The sequence below is a fragment of the Chlorocebus sabaeus genome, chromosome 12, assembly GCF_047675955.1.
Source record: "Chlorocebus sabaeus isolate Y175 chromosome 12, mChlSab1.0.hap1, whole genome shotgun sequence".
Lineage (NCBI taxonomy): Eukaryota > Metazoa > Chordata > Mammalia > Primates > Cercopithecidae > Chlorocebus > Chlorocebus sabaeus.
The window spans coordinates 19,913,767-19,934,483 of NC_132915.1; the positions used below are offsets into that span (position 1 = coordinate 19,913,767).

Here is a 20,717-nt window from a genome sequence, read left to right on the forward strand (position 1 = left end):
AGAAACCCAGTGACTTTGCACAAATACTTCAGTGTTAAGAGGTGTAGTAACAGACACAGGCATTTCCATCTAAGAACACAAGGAAACAAAAGAGCCTTGGAATGAAGGTTGAGAAAACCGAGTTCTAGTCTTGGCTTCACCGGAAATACTTTGTGGGTTTGAGAACAAGTTACTTAACCTGTGCAGGTTGCAGTTAGATCAGCTGTAAAAAGAGGAGATTGGATTTGAATGAACTCCACATTCCGCTCTAGCTTCATTCCTGAGTGCTTGAGGGGGAGTGTGAAGCACGCATTCAGTACCTACTCTACCTCCCAGTGCAAGTTACTGCAGCACGTGAATGAGACACTTTTTAGTCAGTGTAGACTCAAGTAGAGTAGTCACTTCCTAATAAGGATCTAAATGAAACATTAGAACTCATCTTAACCTTTACAGATTTTCAAGTTTTCAAATTTCTGTAATACTTTGGAATACTCCTGCCATTTTTACTGAGGTACATTAACTGCAGTTTCGCCTAGAGACCTCTCTACACCATGTTTATTTTGTTTTATTATCTGTTTGACAATTCAACTACAAACAGAAATACTTGTCAGAGTGATTAACTTAAAGTGACTACAGGTTTTAAAAAATGAAGTTTTCCTTCCCACTGCGTGCTTACTGAGATAAAGTTGTTTTGTCATCCAGTTCCAAGGGAAGCATTTTGATAGATGAGTCTATCACACAGCCTGAACATGAGCACTGTGTACCTGCAACCATCATTTTTCAGGACAATGGCACCTCATTTTAGATGCATTTTTACATTTCCCTTGGCAGGGCCACAGTTCTTGTGTTCCTATTAGAAGTTAGAATTAATATAATAACTTCACTTCAGTGACCTGTTTTTTTCTATTTTTTGTTTTGTTTTGTTTTTGTTTTTTTGGAGGTCTCTCTGTTCCTTGCCTCATTTCCTAGTTGTCCTAGCAACAGCCATCAAATTGAAATTACAGGAAGTGGAGGGTCTTACTACTAAGGAGAAGGAAGAGCTGTTGACTCAGATACAGATTCTAATTTTTGGTATCCACATGGGGGCAGCATTGCTTTAAGTGAGGTTGTAGCTCTTTCCATGTCTCTGTCCGTCTCTGTCTGTCCCCAGCCCACCTGCCCACCCCATTATAAAATTTCTGTCTGCTTCTAGGCTAACCACACTTATTCATGTCTTTTCTCTACTGGGCTTCCTGAAGTACACTCAACTATCTTAAGATATTGCATACGAATTTATTACATGAAAATTACAGCATCTGCTTTTCATTTTACTGGTTACATGCCAGATGTATGTAGAGTTAGTTTCAATACAGGAGTATTTCAGGCCCATGTATTCAATTAAGGAACCCACCCAGCCCATTCTAGGATATTTTTATTCTTTTAGCAATACTTTCAGAGAAAATGTGAAATTCTTGCAGATCTTAGCAAGGCAAGACCACAAAGCAAGTTCAGCAAAATCTTCCAAAAATCAAGGCATTAGGCAGTGGTTTGAGGGAAAAGGCAGGCCATTCCTAATTTCCCATGCCTGGAATAATATTGAAAGCAGATGCCTAACAGCCCTTGTAATCACCTTTATTGCTAAAATGGGATTCACTGACTTAACATGATGGATGCTATTTACTGTACAAAGCGGGGGAGGATTTGTGAAAGAATACACCAAAAGTGAAAAACTTGAAAAGGCAAAGCAATGCTGGGTCTCCACTTAGTAGACTCATGAGTTGGTATGTATTTAAAGCACTGTACAGTAGCACTGTCTTCACAGGTTAGATAAATGCCTATTTTCACTGTTGTTCAGAATGTTCATTTCAACCACCAAAAATTTATTGATCACCTGCCACAGCAAGGTGATGTTTGGGCATTGGGAGAGAGTAGAGAAATAAGCAAGACACAGCCTTGAGCTCCAGGAAGCTCAAAGTCAGTCAGGGTTGGTATAATACTTACATGAACAATTACAAAGAAAAGCCCAGAGAGGTTAATAGAGCAAGTGTTCTTAACAAGCCATATGTGATTTCAGGGGAGGGAGGGATTCTTTTCCAGCTTGATGACTGGGAAGACTTCAAGAAAGAGTTAGAAATAAAAGTAATAAAACAAAAAATATATAAGCATATTCAGGAAGGTTGAGCTGCGCCATTTGGCTGGAGTAGGAGTTATGAGGTCAGCTTCTGTATACCATCTTGAAAATGACTTTCACTGACTCATAAATTTTCTAAATTACATAATGATGATAACATGATCATTACTAGTGAGATTATATTATCACAAAAACCTCTTACATTTAAAATGTTCTTATTAAGGCCCCATCTGTATTTGCTAATTAAGTAAAACTGTATTATGATTAAAACTGCAGGGAAGAGGCAGAATGCTTTGTTTGCTTTGTTTTCATATTTTACATTTAAGAAAGATTGAATATCAAAAACATCTGTTTCTGATAATCCTATAACAAAGTTTTTAGTCCATGCATTAGAAATCTTTTGGTATTGGTAGAAAGGAATTATAAGATTTCTTCTTTAATATTAATTTGGTATTTATAAAAGAAAATATGTTTATAGCTGATTTTCAGTGGAAATAATATTTTTTAAAGTTGTACCTTATGTGACTAATGAAATGTTCTTTGCCAATCTGCACATCTGCAACCAGATTTCAAAACTATATATTCATTGGCCACAGAGACTTTGTAGCCCAATCTTGCAAAATATTTGCTATTGTAGTATAATTGAGAATACAATAGTCTAAATTAGTGAAGAAATACAGAATGTGAACAATTACAATGTATGAAAGAATATACACTTTTTTTTTCATCACATCAAAACCCATTTACTGGGTCATAAAATCAATGTAATAGGTCTTGTTAGCATATTTTTTATACGGAGGATGGGATGGAATTGAGGAGAATAGCGTACATTGCATATTGTAAGGAAAGGTATGGTTTCACGACATTATCTGTGCTTCTGTGTGTGAATATACTGAATTGCTGTATAAACTGTATTTCTTACTGTGGATTGTTATCATTAGTTTGAAAACATTATTTTGGAGACATGTCAATTTGTGCATAGTACGTGGAGTTAACCCAGCACCTACTGGCCTGGAAGACCCATCCAAGTCCCAGTATTAGCAACTAGAGAAAAATTATATGCATTTAGTATATTATTTATGGAAATAAATGTTTCTGAAATCCTCAGTTCTCAGCAAAATCTTATTCCTGTACAAGACATTCCTGGGAAACCTAAACAAAGAGAAAAGAATGGATAGAAGGATCTCCTGACATATTCAAAGCCTTCTGCCTGTTTTCCTGAATAACGTTCTACCACCAGGTTAAGGGTGTTTATTTATAGCAAGGTGTACACGGGGGTGAAATGCCCAAGACCCCTCACTTTATAAGGTCTTAACTGGCATCAGCTCATTGCTTCTGTATAGTGGAGCCTCATTCCTTACAAGGTATTGGTTTGAGTATGATGTTTTGACTTAGACCCAAAGCAAGAATGGGGCCATGGCAGTCAGGGAGAGAGAGAAAATGCCGAAACTATGGAAAGGATAGAGAACCTGGCGACAGTGAAGAGTGAAGATCCTGCAGCCTTCCCAAATGCTGAGGTCAAGAACATGGGGCAGGGAGATAGGTCTAGAGCCAAAGCTTGAAGCCAGAAGTGCTGGATATAGTCAACCACTGGAAATCTGTCAGAAGCCAGAGTCCCGGCCAGAAATATGGCCTTCCTTCAGAACTCCCCCTTTCCCTTTCCTGCCCTGAGGAGTCATTCCATCCCTGTGTTCAACTTTTTTATACTGGTGGAATCTGGCTTATAATAACAGGACCAGTCTGATACAACATCTGGACTGGCTCCAGTACCTGGGTCATACCTCACTGGGCCCAAAATCCACTTATTAAACACTTGTCATTTATATTTACTTTGTAATTTATTAAACATTTGTCATATTCATGCTGTGCTACCTATTTTCATATTCTATCTGACAATAACAGTTGACATTTTCTCTCAAGAAGTAGGGAGAGCTGACCGGGCGTGGTGGCTCACGTCTGTAATCCCAGCACTCCCGGAGGCCAAGACGGGCAGATCATGAGGTCAGGAGATCGAGACCATCCTGGCTAACACGGTCAAACCCCGTCTCTACTAAAAATACAAAAAGTTAGCCGGCGTGGTGGCGGGCACCTGTAGTCCCAGCTACACGGGAGGCTGAGGCAGGAGAATGGTGTGAACCCGGAAAGTGGAGCTTGCAGTGAGCCGAGATCACACAACTGCACTCCAGCCTGGGTGACAGAGCGAGACTCCGTCTCAAAAAAAAAAAAAAAAGTAGGGAGAGCTGGAAAATTCAGCAAGGAAGGGTTAAATAACTTTTCCTATTAGCCAGTGCTTTCAAAGATGCCCCAACCCTAGAATTACAGATTTTACCACTTAGGCTACTAAGCTAGGCTGTTGTTTGAAACTGACCTGTCACCCAGGCTGGACAAGTGTTTAATAAGTTACATTTAAAATATAAAATAAATGTATTATTAATTTCTTATAATATATTATTTTAATAATTAAGGTAATATATGTTCATTATTTAAAATTCCACATACATAGAAGGCTACAGAAGAGAGTGAAAACTCTCCCGTATTTCCACTCTACCTCCCCCATTTTTAAATTTGGGTAACTACCACCAGCAGTTTCATATGTATCTTCCCAGAACTTTTACACCTGAAACAGTATATCTTTTTTTAAGTTTAAAAATCAGTTTGTATTTTTATCAAATAATGGTTTACGAAGCCAAATAATTAAAAAAGACATAAAAATTTTAAAACAGCACTTTCTCAGTCACCATCACCACCACCCTCTGATAACCAGGGGACTGCCCTTAACTCCTAACTCTTAGTTTCTGTTATTATCTTCATGTCTCAAAATGGTGTGCTTTTACTCTTTTTTGCTTGTTTTGTCGATTTTATTATCTTCTCTTACGGTAGATAAAAATGCTGTCTTAACATTCCCACATTTTTCTCCCATCCTTTCAACAGTTATATAACCCAATTTTTTGATAATTTACTGTTTACACTATTTGACAATGTAAATGTTGTTCATTGATGAGCTAAGTAGTAAGCTGTAATTTCATTTTTTTATTAACTTTTTTTCCCATGAGTTAATTGCCTTACATTTTAATTTTCTTTGTGTGTATCTCTAGCTGATTCTTTTCTAACTCATTGACAGATCTGTGAAATCTTTCAAAACATGGTCAACATATAAGATAATATATCAGTTTCTTTTTTTCATTTTAAATCAGAGATCTCCCTTTTGGCTTTGTCTTTTCTAATCAGGACTGGTTGTTCCCTTGCATTTTATACAGTTGTCATCCTGGGACCTTGCTTCACAGTTGCCGCAGGAGTTCATTTACATCTTTCCTGTGTTGAGTTCCCTGTTTCTGGATCCTACGTTGTTTTCTTCCTTGGCTTCTTTCCTTATTTTACTAGGACATATCCTTCTGTAGCTTTCTGAGTAAGGATCCAAGGAACCCTTGGAATAATTTTTAAATTCCATTCATGTCTAAAAATATCCCTATTCTGCCCTCTAACTTAATTGATATTTTGGCTGGGTATAGAATCTCAGATATAAATCATTCTGAAAACACTATTTCATAGTCTGTCAATGATCCCTTTCAAAAATCCACGGCTCTTCAGCTTCCTTATTCTTTATATATAGTGACCTATTTCCTATGAAAAGTTTTTAGATTCTTTTATTTATCTAAGATAAAATTCTGAAATTTAAGGAAGGATCTGGTTTAGTATAGGTATTCTTTCTTCTTCCACCCCCAGCCCTTCTGGGGCCCTTTAACCTAGAGATTTAATTACAAGAAATGTTCATTTAGTATTCATTTGAAAGTTTCTTCCTCCCCATTTTCTCTTGTGTTCTGTTACTATAACTTCTTTTAGCTGAAGAGGAAACTACTTTTACTAATTCTTTTTTAGTTTTCTGAACTTTTCTCTCCAGTTTTCTATTGCTTTTTCTGCTTCCTGAGAAATTTTCTAGAATTATCTTTCAAATTATCTTTGTTTTTGGCTTTCTTAGATTTTCTTTTTTTTTTTTTTTTTTGTTCATGACCTGCTGAATCACAGATTTTTTTTTTTTTTTGAAACCCTAAGAGATCTTTTTATTCTCCAAATGTTTTCTTTCTGAAGTATCAGTATCCTATTTTTCTTTCAGAAAGAGCTGAGGATTTTTTTTTTCCACTTTAAAGTATTTTAAGTTTTCTGCATTGCTCTCTTTACATTGATCTCTGTTTACTTCTCCCCCTTCCCTACTCACTGCCGGTGTGTTTGCTAGGTCTCAGTATTTTCTGCTGGAGATTGTCTTCATAAGTTTGGCATTCCTAGGTGTTTTACAGCAGTGAAGCACTAAACAGCTTTTCTCCCTGCCTCCTCTCCAGGCAGTTCCCTGGGTTAGGAGTCTGGGTGTTGGAGAGTGTAAAGATGGCAGAACCCAGATGTTTCTCCCATCTGTCCTGCCTCTTGTTCAGCCCAGTTACAGAAGTAGGTGCCTACTGGGCTTTTCCCTGCCTCTCGCGGAACTGAACCAGTTCGGTCCTCCACTCCTCTGTGTTAATAAGCATTATCACTTGAGTGTTTCCAGAGCCTATCGTTTACTCACACAAATCTCAGCCTGATTGAAATATGGAAAGGTGATTAATAGTATTCAGCATCCTTTCTGGGTTCACTGCAGATACCACATATTTGGCTAACATCCTTCCACATCCGTGTCTTGAATTATTTCCCAGTTTCTTCATTAGGTTTTGTTGTTGCTATTGTTATTTCATTTTATTGGGGTTTCGGGGAACAGAATGAAGTAAATAGTTTTTTCCTGGAAGTTCCTGGAGATTTTATTCAAATATAAGTTGCCCTGGGCATTTTTCAGAAGTGTTGAGTCATTTTCAGTTTTTACCTTTAGTTATTTAACAAGTTTTGAGTACCTACTAATAGGAGCATACAAGTTATTCTTACAGGTTAGTATATTACCTAATTATCCTTGATTATGTAATTTTCTTCATAATCCTCCACCCACCCTATTTTGTCCTTTTAAAAGTTTAAATCATTGGAAAGCTTCCTTTGTAGTCATAGTGATTTTGGAAATTCCCTTTCACCTTCATCAGAATGCATTGGATTAAGCAAACCAAATAATCTCTTTCAGTCTGTCTAAATCTTTTAGGACTGGTGTTACTTTTAGAGACACATGCTATGTAATTACACAGGAGAGGCGCATTGCTGATTGGTAAGAATATAGTTGTAAGTGCCCAGGAGAAAGGGGTTGGGGGAGAATTAGGAGAGAGTTAATTATCCAAAAGGCTCAGGCTGCCTTCCTGAAATGAAGGCATGCAGTCAAATAATGTGATGGAGAAATCAGATCTGTTGTTCCCACAGTTGGTCCTGGTTCCTGGATGCCTCATGTAACGTGAGAACTTCTCAGTGCAAAGTGCAAGCCTAGTTCAGTGACACTAATTCTTGTTCAACAAGGCCCCTAACTACAAACACAAGACAAAACCAAACTTCATCCTTCACTACAGTAACTATAACTTTCCTGCCACTCAGAGAATGGCAGTCTGCATTCGAAACATGGAATGGCAAGATGGTCTCATGGTCACCATGGGGTGCATTCAAAATGTACTTTTTAAGGGCAGTTTAGACTATGTATGATTCCTTCCTTGCACTCTGATCCAAATTGCTATTAAATTACATTCCTAAAGTCAGAGGAAATACATAAATCTGTGTACCTTTTATTTTATCACAGCTGTTATGAGCACATGGTCACTGCCAGAATTTCTTCTGCTTTCAGTTTCTGACTTTCTCTGAGAAACTGAGAGTTAGACCAGGAGCAGCAGTTCCTTAATCACTTATTCAAACCTTAAGGAAGATATTGGTGGAGGGTGGCAGAAACAGTTTGGGGAATAGCAGATGTTTTTGTAGTTGAATAAAACCTTACAGCTTATAAACTTACAAAACCTCAGAAATGTACTATTCAACAAATATGGCATATCTATCAGTCAGTTAAAAAAAAAAAAAAAAAAAAAGATCAGCCAATCCAAGTGGATATTAACCATAAACTGAATGTCAGCCAGCTCATAATACACATTCTTCCTCAATAGTTGAACTCTTACTGCCTCACTCTGTCTCTGTGGCAGCTTTGAGATCTTCAGTACTCATTTCCCTCATCTGGTCTATTTCAGCAGTAGAATTGGTTCTGATCCCTTCTCCCTTTATCCTTATTTAAATACTCTAGTTTTCAAGACACTTGTAAGTTCAAAAATTTCCCCACTTATTTCTATTCTCTGGATACCTGAAGAGTTACCTCACCCCAGAGGTTTTAAGTGTGCTCTACTCTTTCATGGTTCTGTGCCAGCTGTGGGCCCTCTCCTGCTTTTTTTTTTTTTTTTTTTTTTTTTTTTTTTTTTTTTTTTTGAGACAGAGTCTCACTCCGTCACCAGGCTGGAGTGCAGTGGCATGATCTTGGCTCACTGCAACCTCTGTCTCCTGGGTTCAAGCAATTCTCCTGCGTCAGCCTCCTGAGTAGCTGGGGCTACAGGCGTGCGCCACCACGCCCAGCTATTTTTTGTATTTTTAGTACAGACGGGGTTTCACCATATTGGCCAGGGTGGTCTCGATCTCTTGACCTTGTGATCCACCCGCCTCACCCTCCCAAAGTTCTGGGATTACAGGCGTGAGCCACCGTGCCCGGTCTCCTGCTGATCTTTGTAGTAGCACCTGCTATAGTCTGTGATTGTGCTGGTGACTGTGGAACAGCTCTCCCTCATCTTTTACCCAGCATTTTTTCCCAACTGAATCACTGGCATTTGTTCATGTATTCATCTCTCTAGGTTTTCCCTCAGGTCTTTCAACGTTGTCTGCTTTCTTCATGATGCTTGAATGATCTTCCATTCCACCCCACAATCCTTCACTGTAGAAGGAGCTTGACTGTCTGATTTGTATGTTTCTGTTAGTTGTATTTAAAGGTGTGTTTTTGTGTTGGATCTATCACCCATCACACTTGTTTAACAGCTTCTGGAAGAGATCTTTTAACCTCTTAACACAGTACAATTTTCTTACCTAGTGGAACATTGGGGGGTTTTTTTGTTTTTTTGTTTTTTCTTTTCTTTTTTGATTTGGGGCAAAATATTGAAACCTTAAACCTTAACACTTTACAACCATTTCTCAATTTTTCATGGGTGTAATTAATGCCTTTTGTCAAAAAATATGTAGTTCTTCCTAAATTTTATACCATTTTCACATTCTATATTAATTAGTCACATGTACATTATATGGAATGCTGGTTTTAAAAAGGAGGTACAGAGAAAAAGCTCATTTTTTTCTCAGAGCTTGTTAGTGCAAACCTAATTGAGCACTTTACAGTTTGCAGGGAAGGGGGGCCTTTTCAGTAAACCCACATGTATTTGAGTGAATTTGTTGTACCTACAAGTAAGTCAAGATGATGACACTGATTTTTCAAGCAGACAGTAAATATTGCTTTTAAAGGTGCCAGGGTCTTGCTCTAGTGTGCACTGTCAGAGGCACTGGTAATAGAACATGGATAAAATAAATCATTGAAGTCTACAGATAATATATACAATAATGTAACAAGATTTTAGCCAAGAGTTTACCCAAAAAAATCTCATAATCATACCTTTTAGTAGATATAGAAACCAAAGCTGAGTGATGTATCGTCCCTGCCCTCCTTCACTTGTCAGTCATTCTTCTGGAAGAACCAAGAGGAAAAGCAGGGATGGAGTAATTCCACATGCAGATTATTATTAGTCTCTCATTAACAAAGAATGTTTATAGAATTTTTTTAAGCTGCTTAAAGTATTATGAAAAGTTTACCTATGTCTTCAAATGAGGACTGTTTTACAGTAATTTTACGGGTTTAAAATGCCAAATATATGGCATTAAAACATCTGGAAAGCCATTTTTTACATATGTGCAACATCTGGCTAAATATAATGCCCTAACACTAAAAGTTAAGTGAATGAATTGAAACACTGATTGTCTTTCCTATGTTGCATGCTCTGTGCCATGGGAAGAAAGAAAATGGATGCTTTTTGAGGGGAGAAAAAGCAAAGAGACCTAATATCTAACCAAGAGTTACGGGGAAAAAAAGATAAGGAGAAAATTAAGGCTCAAAGATACAATGACACATTTATCAGGGGAGACCTTACTTTTGCTTTTATTTCTATATATGTGCTTTGTTGTACATAATAAATTATACAAACATAAGTAAATATGCCCAGACTTTTAAAACGTATATAAAAATTGGAATGTTGCTAATAATTCAAGTAGCTGTGATAAATATTTACCTTCCTTCTATGTGTGTTACTCAACTTCCTTTTTATCAGTCTTCTCATGCCATAAGAGTATTCAACGCTGTTATACAACAAGAGTCAGTAAACTCTATGGCCCACAAGGCCAGATCCAGCCCACTGTCTGTTTTTGTACACTTAGCAAACTAAAATTGGTTTTTACATTTTAAAATGGTTGAAAAAAATCAAAGTAAGAATTTTTATGACACATGAAAATTACTTGAAATTTAAATTTCATCATCCAAACAAAGTTTTATTGGAACCCAGCCACACTCATTTGTTGCATATTGTCCAGAGGTGCTTTCCTGCTACATGGGCAGAGTTGAGTAGTTATGACAGAGACAGTATGGCCAACCAGCTAGAATATTTACTATCTGACCCTTTACAGAAATGCTTGCCAATGCCTTTTACACACTAAAATGCTCTTAGCATTGTCTAGGGTATATGTGCACTAAACAATGCTAGTTAATATTGAGCTTCATATAAAGTAATAACATATAGCCAAAAATACATATCAGAGTCTAAAATGTTTCATCCTGTATTGTTCCTGAAAATGAAAAGACTAAAAAGAAAACCAACTATTAATTATATAACAAATTCATTATTATTTAAAAATAATGTAACATGGCCTTAAGGAATATAATACGCTAAGCTCACTTTAAAAGTACTTATATTCAGAATAGTTTATGTATTTTGTATGAAAAAATTTTTAAGCCAGCAAGTTACACCTGCTTTTTGTCATTTGATCAATGGATCTGCTTATTGCTGTTCTTCAGTTCCAAACTCACTCTGATTGCCTATGTTATTTCTCATTTTTACCTACTGTCTGATTTTCCTTAATGGGAACACTCGCCATATGCTTACAGTCTTTGGTGGGTAGACAAAGGGGAGAGAAAAAACTTAGAAACCAAAAGATAAAGAAAAGAACTTTAGTGTGGACATAGTCATGGGCACATCAGGACAGTGGCAACTCACTGAGCAGGGCTCAGGTGTCATACAAGTCCTTTAAACTTACCTCTTTGAACACAAGGCAGACCAAATTCTTATCCACTGATACCACCCTATCATGTTGGCCAAAGAATCAGGCAACCACGTGTTTCTGGGCCAGACTGACCCATCCATAAAAATATTTTGAGACAATTAAGGAAATATTTTACTGAATTGTTTTGGGTTATTTATTTCATCCTGTGTCCCCCAAATGTAGACTTTCCTGGCCTAACATGCTGAGAATTTGTTCAGATTCTGTCTGATGTACTGATATGTGCCGCCTTGGTTTATTAGCTAGAACAAATCTTCTGGTACGTTACCAAGGTATTTAGTGTTTCTTTGCTCAGTTGTGTCATCTAAGCCTGCTTTCTGTTTAGTCTCTTATTTCTGCATCCTCACAGTGTAGTTCCACTTCTCTTTATCCAAAGTCTCCTGTAATTTGGCCAAGTCACTATTTATCAACTGTAAGATCAGAAAGTGGACAAGTGCAATAAAGGAAACTGACATCCAAACACACTTTGCTCCTGCGAACAGCTCTCCTAACAATTTGCAAAATGCTATTTCAGGATGAGCAATGGCTTATATTCAGCAAGTTATGTAGTGCCATAAACTGAGCTGACTTTAAGGAAAGGACCCATTGGGAAATCGACATTTGATTTTTGTAAAAGTAGAACTGTTTTCTAAGCTGGGAAAGGTCAATCTTAGAAATATCAAAGCTGTTTTAATCTTATTTCAGACATTCTCCTAATAACTTCTTTGAAACACTCAAAATTCAAAATAACAAGTTGGTAAGAAACATTAAAATCATGGTTAATGACTTCAGTATATAAAGACTGCATTCAAAGTTATAACAAAACAGTAAGAGCAAAAAAATCTGAGCAGACTGATTTTCATGGACAAAAAGACAGGAGGAGACAATTCTCAAAAAAGAGAAAATACTACACGTTAGTAAGTAATCTCTTGGAAAATCTTCAACCTCACTGCTATTGAAAGAAATTCCAACCAAGACAGCAAGCTATCATTTTTTCACCTTGATGTGTCATTTCATGCCACATGTAATTTGATATGAAAAAGATTCTAAAAGGGTAGATCTCCCGCTTAAGAGGAAACAATCAAATGAGTAAGTTCACACATCACTACGAGATGAATAAGTTTGTTCACCTGCCTGCAGAAAGCTATTTGGTAGCCTGTAACCAAGAGCCTTAAAATTTGCAATATGCTTTGATAGGCTATTACATAGAAAATTTTAACCATGAAAATTTCTGTGTACAAAGTTATAAATTGTAGTGCTGTTTATAATAGTACCCAAAAAACTATTTTATAGTAGAAGTACAGTTAAGCCCACTATAACTTTAAGAATTTGACCAAAAAAATGTTTAGACTATAATGTTGAGAGCAAAATACAGAACATAAGATTTTACATTGAGGGGTCACAGTCCTTTAAAACTGCACTAATATAGTAGCTGCAGACCCCATGTTACTTTAAATTTTAATTTTAGTTAGTTGAAGTTAAATAAATTTAAAAATCATTTTTTCAGTTGCATTAGCCACATTTTAAGTGCTCAGTAGCCACATGTAGCTAGTGGCTTCTGAGTGAGACAACAATTGTACAAAAATGGCTTTTCATTATCTCATCAAGTTATTTTGGATATACTAATATAAAATAAGCTCCAAAATTATGCATAGCTCAAAGACTAGAAGAAAACAAAAATTAACAAAAATACAATAGTTTTATGTGGGCAATTCAACCATGGGGAATTTTCTTTTCCTACTGTTATTTTTAAAGTGTTCTATCATAACCACATATTAATTTTATAATAGAAAAAATTGAATTATTTCAAATAATTTTTAATGTAGAAATGAATACAAGTATAGCTTGGGAAAAACCAATTAAAATTTACTCTCCACAGTTGAGTACGTGTGTGTGGTTTGTAGCATGCTATTATCATTCAGGTTGTATCAGAACTTCAGAAACTCACATTCTTAGGGAATGGAGCAACTATGGAATTGGAAAGCACTCTTGCAGGTGTTAGCACACAACCATGTATACATGCAAATACATTCTACATGTTACAAATGGAATAAAAAATGACTATAGTATATCTACATTAAATTTAAAATGACCACACCACTGCATCCTCTGTTTACTGTTCTTCACAATTCCAAAGAGATAGGTTACAAATGCATTCTTTTGGCCTTCACTTGTGCCCTGGAGCCAACATTAAATGCTCACTGTGCCTCACTGGTGATACTCAAGAAAAAAAAGAGTCATTAGTGTCTACAGGAATAATCTGTGATGTCTGTTTTAAGTTCATTTGTGTCTACTTCTGGCTAAATCTGGCAAAGAGATACTAAGCGAACCTGAGCAAATGAGCTATTGCTACAAGCAAATGACTTAGGATGCAATGGGAACAGATACCTGTTCAGCCAAGTTGTGCCTTTGTGCTCTTGACACAGTGCTAATGGATCCATTGAAGTTCAAAATTAGGGTCCACCCATTCAAGTAGCCACTTACTATAGGTCTGTCTAGTTGTCTCCTTGGCTCTTTTGATGACTGGCTTGATGCAGTATCCCAAGACCACTCTGTTAGTTATTGCTGAAATATTGTTTTATATGAATGGGGACATAACCCAAGGAGTTGGAATAGGTTGGGATGCTGAATAAGTTATTGTTCTGACTAAAGTGTGAAGGTAAATCTATATCTTAATTATGCAAAAAAAAAAAAAAAAAGTTATGACTTTTCCAGTAGCTCGTGGGAAACAAATTATAGCCATCAACTTAGACAGGTTTGTAAAGTAGGAAGCATTGATCATCATGAGATTCAGGCTGGAAGGAATGCCTGTTACACCAGCTAATGACAATTACCCATCTCCTAGATACTTAGTAGAGGGAAACGTCACTTACAACATCACTTACAATGACAGTGACAACACATAGGATTTGAGTTTGCAGTGCAATAGAGCAGTTTTAAAAGGCAGTGGTGGCAGTTGCTTTGGCCATCAGACATTACATCAGAGAGCAAGGAGAAGGTGGTCTCTCTTGAGCTGTTAGTGGCACTGCCACAGGATGATAGCACAGAATAATGGGTATGGAGAGAGTACTGGAAGGAGGAGGGAAAGTTCAGTGAATTGAAAAGTCAGTGTCATGAATACACAAATTGTTAAATACCTGACTCAGCTCCGTAAGTAACCCTTATGAGAAAAGGAAAGGAAAGAGTTAAGGATAGACTGTATATAAGTCACGGATAGTCTTCGGATCCCTGACATCAAAGCATAAAGTATGGTACATGGGATAATTGCTAAATAGAAAGATCAGTGTGCTGTGCAGTAGACTCTGAAAGGATGTGGTTGGTCACTTAACTGAAATAGTAGAAAATACTAATCTGTTCATCTCTGTTAGTCCTGCCTCTGTAAGTTCTAAGACTGCAGGCTTCCACGTCGGAAAGGGTTACACATTTGTCCTGTTTTCTGTTACTCATGTTCTGGCTCTCCACTCTCCTTTGTTTCTCCTTGATCCCCAGTCTCTCATTCTGTCCTCCTTTTTTCCTCCTCCACTTGTCTCCTGCAACACACTCTGGTTTGCGGCAGTTCACTTTACAAGGGCCTCACATATGACCGCATCTCATTGCTTAGTAACGTTAGACCTGGAGGTAATAGGCAAATATGTTCTATTTCTTTTCTTCTCCAAACATCCTATGCAGGTAGAATACATTGATGCATATGCAGAAACTATAATATTAAAACCTTCAGGAAGCCTAGAGAGTATGCCAAATTTGATCTCAAATAATTGCTTGCAAAGATTTGCCTAGACTAAGAAAATTATGAAGGAAATAATATCTATTCAGCTGAGTTTGACATTCTTATCATTTCTATCCTGGCTGTATGATTTGGATGCAAAAGTGCAATGCCTAGGAACCTGTCTTTAATTATTTCTCACTCCACCTACTCCGTTTGTAGATTGTATCTGTTGTTTTCTTGGTTTGCTCTGGGGTTGAGCATATTGAGCATCTTTAGAGATTTTGAAGATCCTCCCCTTTAACAGGTGGAGAATCTTAGGAAGAAACATTCTCTACGTAAGGGAAATTGGCAGAAACCTGGATGGCTTTCCAGTTCTCTATAAATCAGATGTGCCTGGATTTGATAACATGGATGAATTAACTATGTGCGGTTCCAGGGAAAGGAAAGATTTCACTGGGTTTACAGTTTGGCCAGAGATTTGAGAGAAGCAAATTGCCTCACCAGGAGGTTCTTATGTAGCAATTTTGCCATCAGTGATACAGGCTACTGTGTGCTCAGGCCACAGCTAGGGGCTTGGCATGCATTGTCTCATCTATCCTCACAAACCCTGGGAGATACATGAAGAGACCAAGGCTCAGAGATGTTTAGCCACTTGCCCGAGGACACGGAGAGTCTTTGAAAGAGAGCCATGTTTCCACTGAGGTCCGTAGCTCACAGCCCTGGCCTGTCACCACTGGGCCACATTGCCATGTCAGTGTACTCTCCTTGCCAGATCGTCTGGAGCACATTTCCATACAGCAGATTCATGTGAATTCCTGTACTTTTTTCCTCTTCCTACCTCCCTCCCCAACAGCAGGAGTTTGGCACAGAATGTGTTTTGAATTCTCACAGCGTTGACATCAGATAGGACACATAACAATGTGATCCTGCTGGAGATACAAAGTCAAACACAGCAAGCTTTTCCCTAAACAATCAACGGAGGAAAGAAGAATGTAGAAGACTAGGCTTGCAAATTTTTTTTCATACAGCTTTGGAGTTATTTGTCTTCTGGGTTGTTGCATTTATTTACCCAGTAGACACAGACAAATGAGATAAATACCTGAAAGAGTATGTTCAGATTTTTCAAATTGTTCAATATTTGGTAAGCTACAAATTATAATATTGATTGAAATTTTACATTATGGATCATTACATAGAAAGTAAATCAACTGGTCTTGCTTTTTTAAAGTAATAATGACCTTTAATAAAGTAATCTGTAAAGGTGTTCTTTAGTGAGTTATGTCTTACAAGAAATAGTCAAGCTGTGACAGCAATTAAAAGTGAAGAGTATGGGTTTGAAATGTCTTATTTAAAAAAGACAGTGAAGATTGTTATTTAAAACAGTCTTATATGAATTCTGGAGCATAAAACTCCTATATTCTGACAGTCTTATCAATTTCATAAGCAGAAGTGGTGCCAATAAAAATGGTACCTTGTATCAGTGTGTTTTGTCATGTACAGTGTATGGAATGAGGCCCTGTGAGCTACTTGGTATAAAAATTTAGAGTGTAGATGTACCCAGCAGATGTTGTCTTAACCTGTAACTCTGAAGATCTGTGTTAAAAAATATCATAAGGTAACATAAACTGTGTGTTTTCCCCTTTTACTGAGCAGTCGACTTTATAGACATGCTCGTGTATTCGTTCTGTGTCTGTATATCTGGACTTCACTCATTGAAGTAGAGGGCATGATGGCTCTGGCCTTCTTTTTCAGCAGAAAGCTTAGGGGATACATAAGCACAGAATTGTGAACACAGAAATTATCATCACAGAATCACATTCACCTGACTGGCTCCTGGCATCAGTTAGTGAGTCTCTAGATCACTCAAGGTCACTGAACACCCTGTGTGTCTCCCTGAGACTCATCACTCAGCACCCTGTGTCTCCCTGAGACTCAAGAGCATCTGCACCCTGGAAATCTTCATCCCGTTTTCTCTGGGGTCTGTCCTACCTCAGGTCAGCTGAGAACAGCTCATAGATGACTGTCAGGCCCTCAGTGATGATTGTTATGAATGCCCTCATGACATTCTGCATGCTTATTTCTTAACAGTCTTGTTTTGCATTTAAGAATGCATTTCAGACTTTATGGGAAATGTAATTCAATGTGGTTTATCAATGTACTGATGGAAGAAAAAAATACCACCAGGGAGACAGGTGGATAACTTGTATCAGGTAAAAGAATTAAGGGTCTTAGTCTAAATTTGTCTTTGCTAAGAAAATAAGTGCGTTTTGTGAGAATATGTTCTTATTGGCAAGATAATGAGAAGTTGCAAAAGTTATTGAAACAGATACTCAAATCTCTAGTTTAATGCTGACTTTTGACAGAGGGAAGCACCAATTTGGTGGAGAGGGATAAGGAAAGACAGTGTGCTGAGCAAATGTTGACTTTGATGACAGCAGGGATGCAAAGTGTATAGACACAAAATACTGTTCCTTTAGGCCCTTTGGTAATTGTTATGCAGAGATTTGTGCCAGACTGTAGCCTGAAGAAAGCCAGCTTCCAGCTGGGGTCTTGGGCCACGTCCACTGGATCCAACCTTTTCCTTAATCAGAGGGATGTTTGCTCTCTTTTCCTCCTTGCAAGCTCCAATTCATTTATAAAGATTCAGTTTGAAACTACCTTTCCTTTTAAACCTTCCCTGATCCACTGCACAGTCAAATCTTTCCTTCCTGTGTCACCCCAGCCTCCCCTACTTCTCACTGCTTTGGGCCCACCATGTGGGCCTGTGATGATGCATTGCATGCTTGTCTTCTTTAGTCTTCCAGGACAAGGGCTGTGTCTACAGCATGCTCATGCCCTGCATCTCAGAAGCTCTCATATATGTCCACTGAACCATTGGCACACTAGGGATAGGACACCCTGTGCTGGGGATGGGAGGAAGAAGCAAGCCCAGTGGGGCTTGGGGAAGAACTGCTTGGGGAAGTTGAGTTGACCTGGATATTGAAGGATAAGAAGTGGGGACAGCATTGTGGGTCACAAGTCAGGAACATGCAGTCATGTGGCAGTGGTGACATGGAATCTGTTTATCAGGAAAAAAGACCATTTGTATAGGGGCTCAGATTAAAGACAGTGCTAAGCTGTGATTGCCAGATCGGAACTTGTAGCTTCACCCTGTAGGCAGCCTTAGTCAATTACATGTTAACAGGGAAATGCATTAAAAAGCAATGTGTTCAGGATATCAGAGATCTAGATAATTGATTTGAGATGTTAAATATTAGAGGTATAAGACCCTTTGCTGATGGCTCACACAGGGCTTTCGCCGATGACTGGTCATGGTGGAACACTCAGGGGTCACACCATCCTGCTTGCAATTACAAAGCAGGGAGCAGGTACCCTATCCTTCTCCCTCAGGGACAAGGATTGGGGTGAATGCTTCCCAGTTTAGTACTCTGCCCTTTGGCTGGTTCCAGCCCATAGGAGGAATGACTTACCTATCAGTGTGGTCTAGGCGAGTCTGACATTTCCATGGCCTCATGTACCTGAAGCAGAGACCAACCAGGACACACACCATGGTCACTCGCTTACAGCCTGTCCTCAGCCTTTATGGCCTCTTTGGTCCTCCCTTCTCTGTGGAAGTGGAGCCCAGGCAGGACCTACTTCTGGCAGCGCACCCTGTCCTTGTTCTTACTGATTCAGTTCTCTCACATGCACCAAAGCCACCCTTTATTGGGAGGGACAGTTATTTCCAGCTCAAGAGAAGTGGTGGGTGAGGACAATTGGCAGTTGGAAGGCTCCTAGAGCCTCAGACAGTCTAGGCCCAACCTGTTAACAAGGAGCCCTGTGTTTGGGATAGTAAAACCTTTACTAGTATCCTGCAGGGTGTGGTGGTTTATGCCTGTAATCCCAGCACTTTGGGAGGCCAAGGCAGGCAGATCACTTGAGGTCAGGAGTTCATGACCAGCCTGGCCAACAGGGTGAAACCCTGTCTCTACTAAAAATACAAAAATTAGCCAGGTGTGGTGGTGGGCACCCTGTAATCCCAGCTACTCCAGAGGCTGAGGCAGGAGAATCGCTTGAACCCAGGAGGCAGAGGTTGCAATAAGCTGAGATCACACCACTGAGCTCCAGCCTAGGCAACAGAGTGAAACTCCATCTCGGTGGGGTTGGGCGGGGAGGGGGACCTTTACTAGTATCCTCTTTGTACATTTCCCAACTGGTTAAAACCCCAAGATAAAGAGGGCATGATTAACACCACCCCCCAGACTGCCTTTAAACCTGTCTTCAGAGTAAACAAAACCTCCTTGTTTTATATTATGGGTCATACACGTGGCTCGCACATTGATCCCTCTTGAAACGTCATGCTCTGGCAGATTACTGCAAAGCAGGTGCCACAAAGTCTCCTGGGACGTGCTGTTCCCTCATAGATTTCAATTTTTACTGAGCAAAGTGGATTATGCCTCACACTCTGCACGTTCCACTACCTTATGAGTCATTGTGAAAATCTCATTTAGTCCATTTAGGATTTAGTCCAGGGCTTTGATACAGAGCATGTCGGTTTGTAACTGTTATTCCATAAAGGAAAAGTCAAGGCATAAGGAATTTTTACTATGCGGTGGAAAACATCATATAGCATAGCATGAAGAATCTTAATTGGGTGGGAAAAAAAAAGTCTGCCCAGAATCAGACGCTCAGCTGTGTTTGACTTGCACTTCTTATCATGAAAATGGGATACAGCATTGCCTCCCTTGTTGTCCTGGGCTCAGCAAGCTTTCTTCTGTACCTTCCAGCTCAGTGCAGTCTTGTTTGAAATGCAGACCCTCGGGCTCCACCCCAGGCTGAAGCAGAAAAGCCTTGTTTTAAGAAGACCCCATGTGATTCACAGCAACACTAACAGTGCTTCACAAACTTGAATGTGCATTCACATCACCTAGAGGGCTTGTAAGAAGCAGATTCCTGGCATCTCCCCTCGGAGATTCAATTTGGCAGGCCTGATTGAAAGCTGATCTCATCTGCCAGTCATCTGCGCATTTTAGCTTTTCCCTGAGCTAGAAGCGCGGGATTCAGTCCACCTGGCACCTGGTGAATGGAAGTATGTCCTTGAGCAGCCGCAGACTGCATGCATGGGTGAGCTGCCTCCAGAGCAGCCCCAGTGAGGCAGTACTGGGTACAGATGGCCAGCACCCTGGGCAAGTTGTCTCTGGAACACAATGCTGGGTTCAGTCACTCTCCTCTCCACTGCCCAGCAGGCTGGCACAAGGCTCTCTCTTAGCAGACTCCACTGGGGCTCCAGCCCAGTCTGGAAATTAAAGATTTCCAGCCTAGTCTGGAAGTTAAACAGAGAGACATGGTACACCTTCTTCTATATCAATGCAAAGTCAGGCTCACCTTTCCTGTCTCTGCCCATGGTCTAGTCACTTCCCCTTGAAAGTCTCCAGCCAGAAAAGGCTCAACTAGGACCCATTCACTTGGGAACCCATCATGCCCCTTCTGAGGAATGCTAAATATAATAAGGCTAATGGAGACTTGCTGGGTTGATGCCCAGGTGTACATACCTTTAGATGGGGCATCTCTGAATACCACAGCATGACTTTCTAGAATTTCTCTAGCTATAAGTAACAGGGGTTTAAAAACAAACAAAACACCACGCTCCCATCAGGGGTGTCACTAACTTTCTTT

The 20,717-nt window shown here is 39.0% G+C and overlaps 1 protein-coding gene and 1 long non-coding RNA gene across 2 annotated transcripts in view; one reads left to right on the forward strand and one right to left on the reverse strand.

The window, feature by feature from the left end:
- Window positions 1–20,717, forward strand: part of GNAQ (G protein subunit alpha q) — a 323,471-nt gene that overhangs the window by 288,081 nt on the left and 14,673 nt on the right. The gene's annotated exons all lie outside the window — the stretch shown is intronic.
- LOC140712913 (uncharacterized) overlaps window positions 9,491–20,717 on the reverse strand; it is a 70,993-nt gene continuing 59,766 nt past the window's right edge. Inside the window, exon 3 of the long non-coding RNA XR_012094747.1 lies at window positions 9,491–9,737. This is a non-coding gene — a long non-coding RNA (uncharacterized lncRNA). The remainder of the gene's footprint in view (window positions 9,738–20,717) is intronic.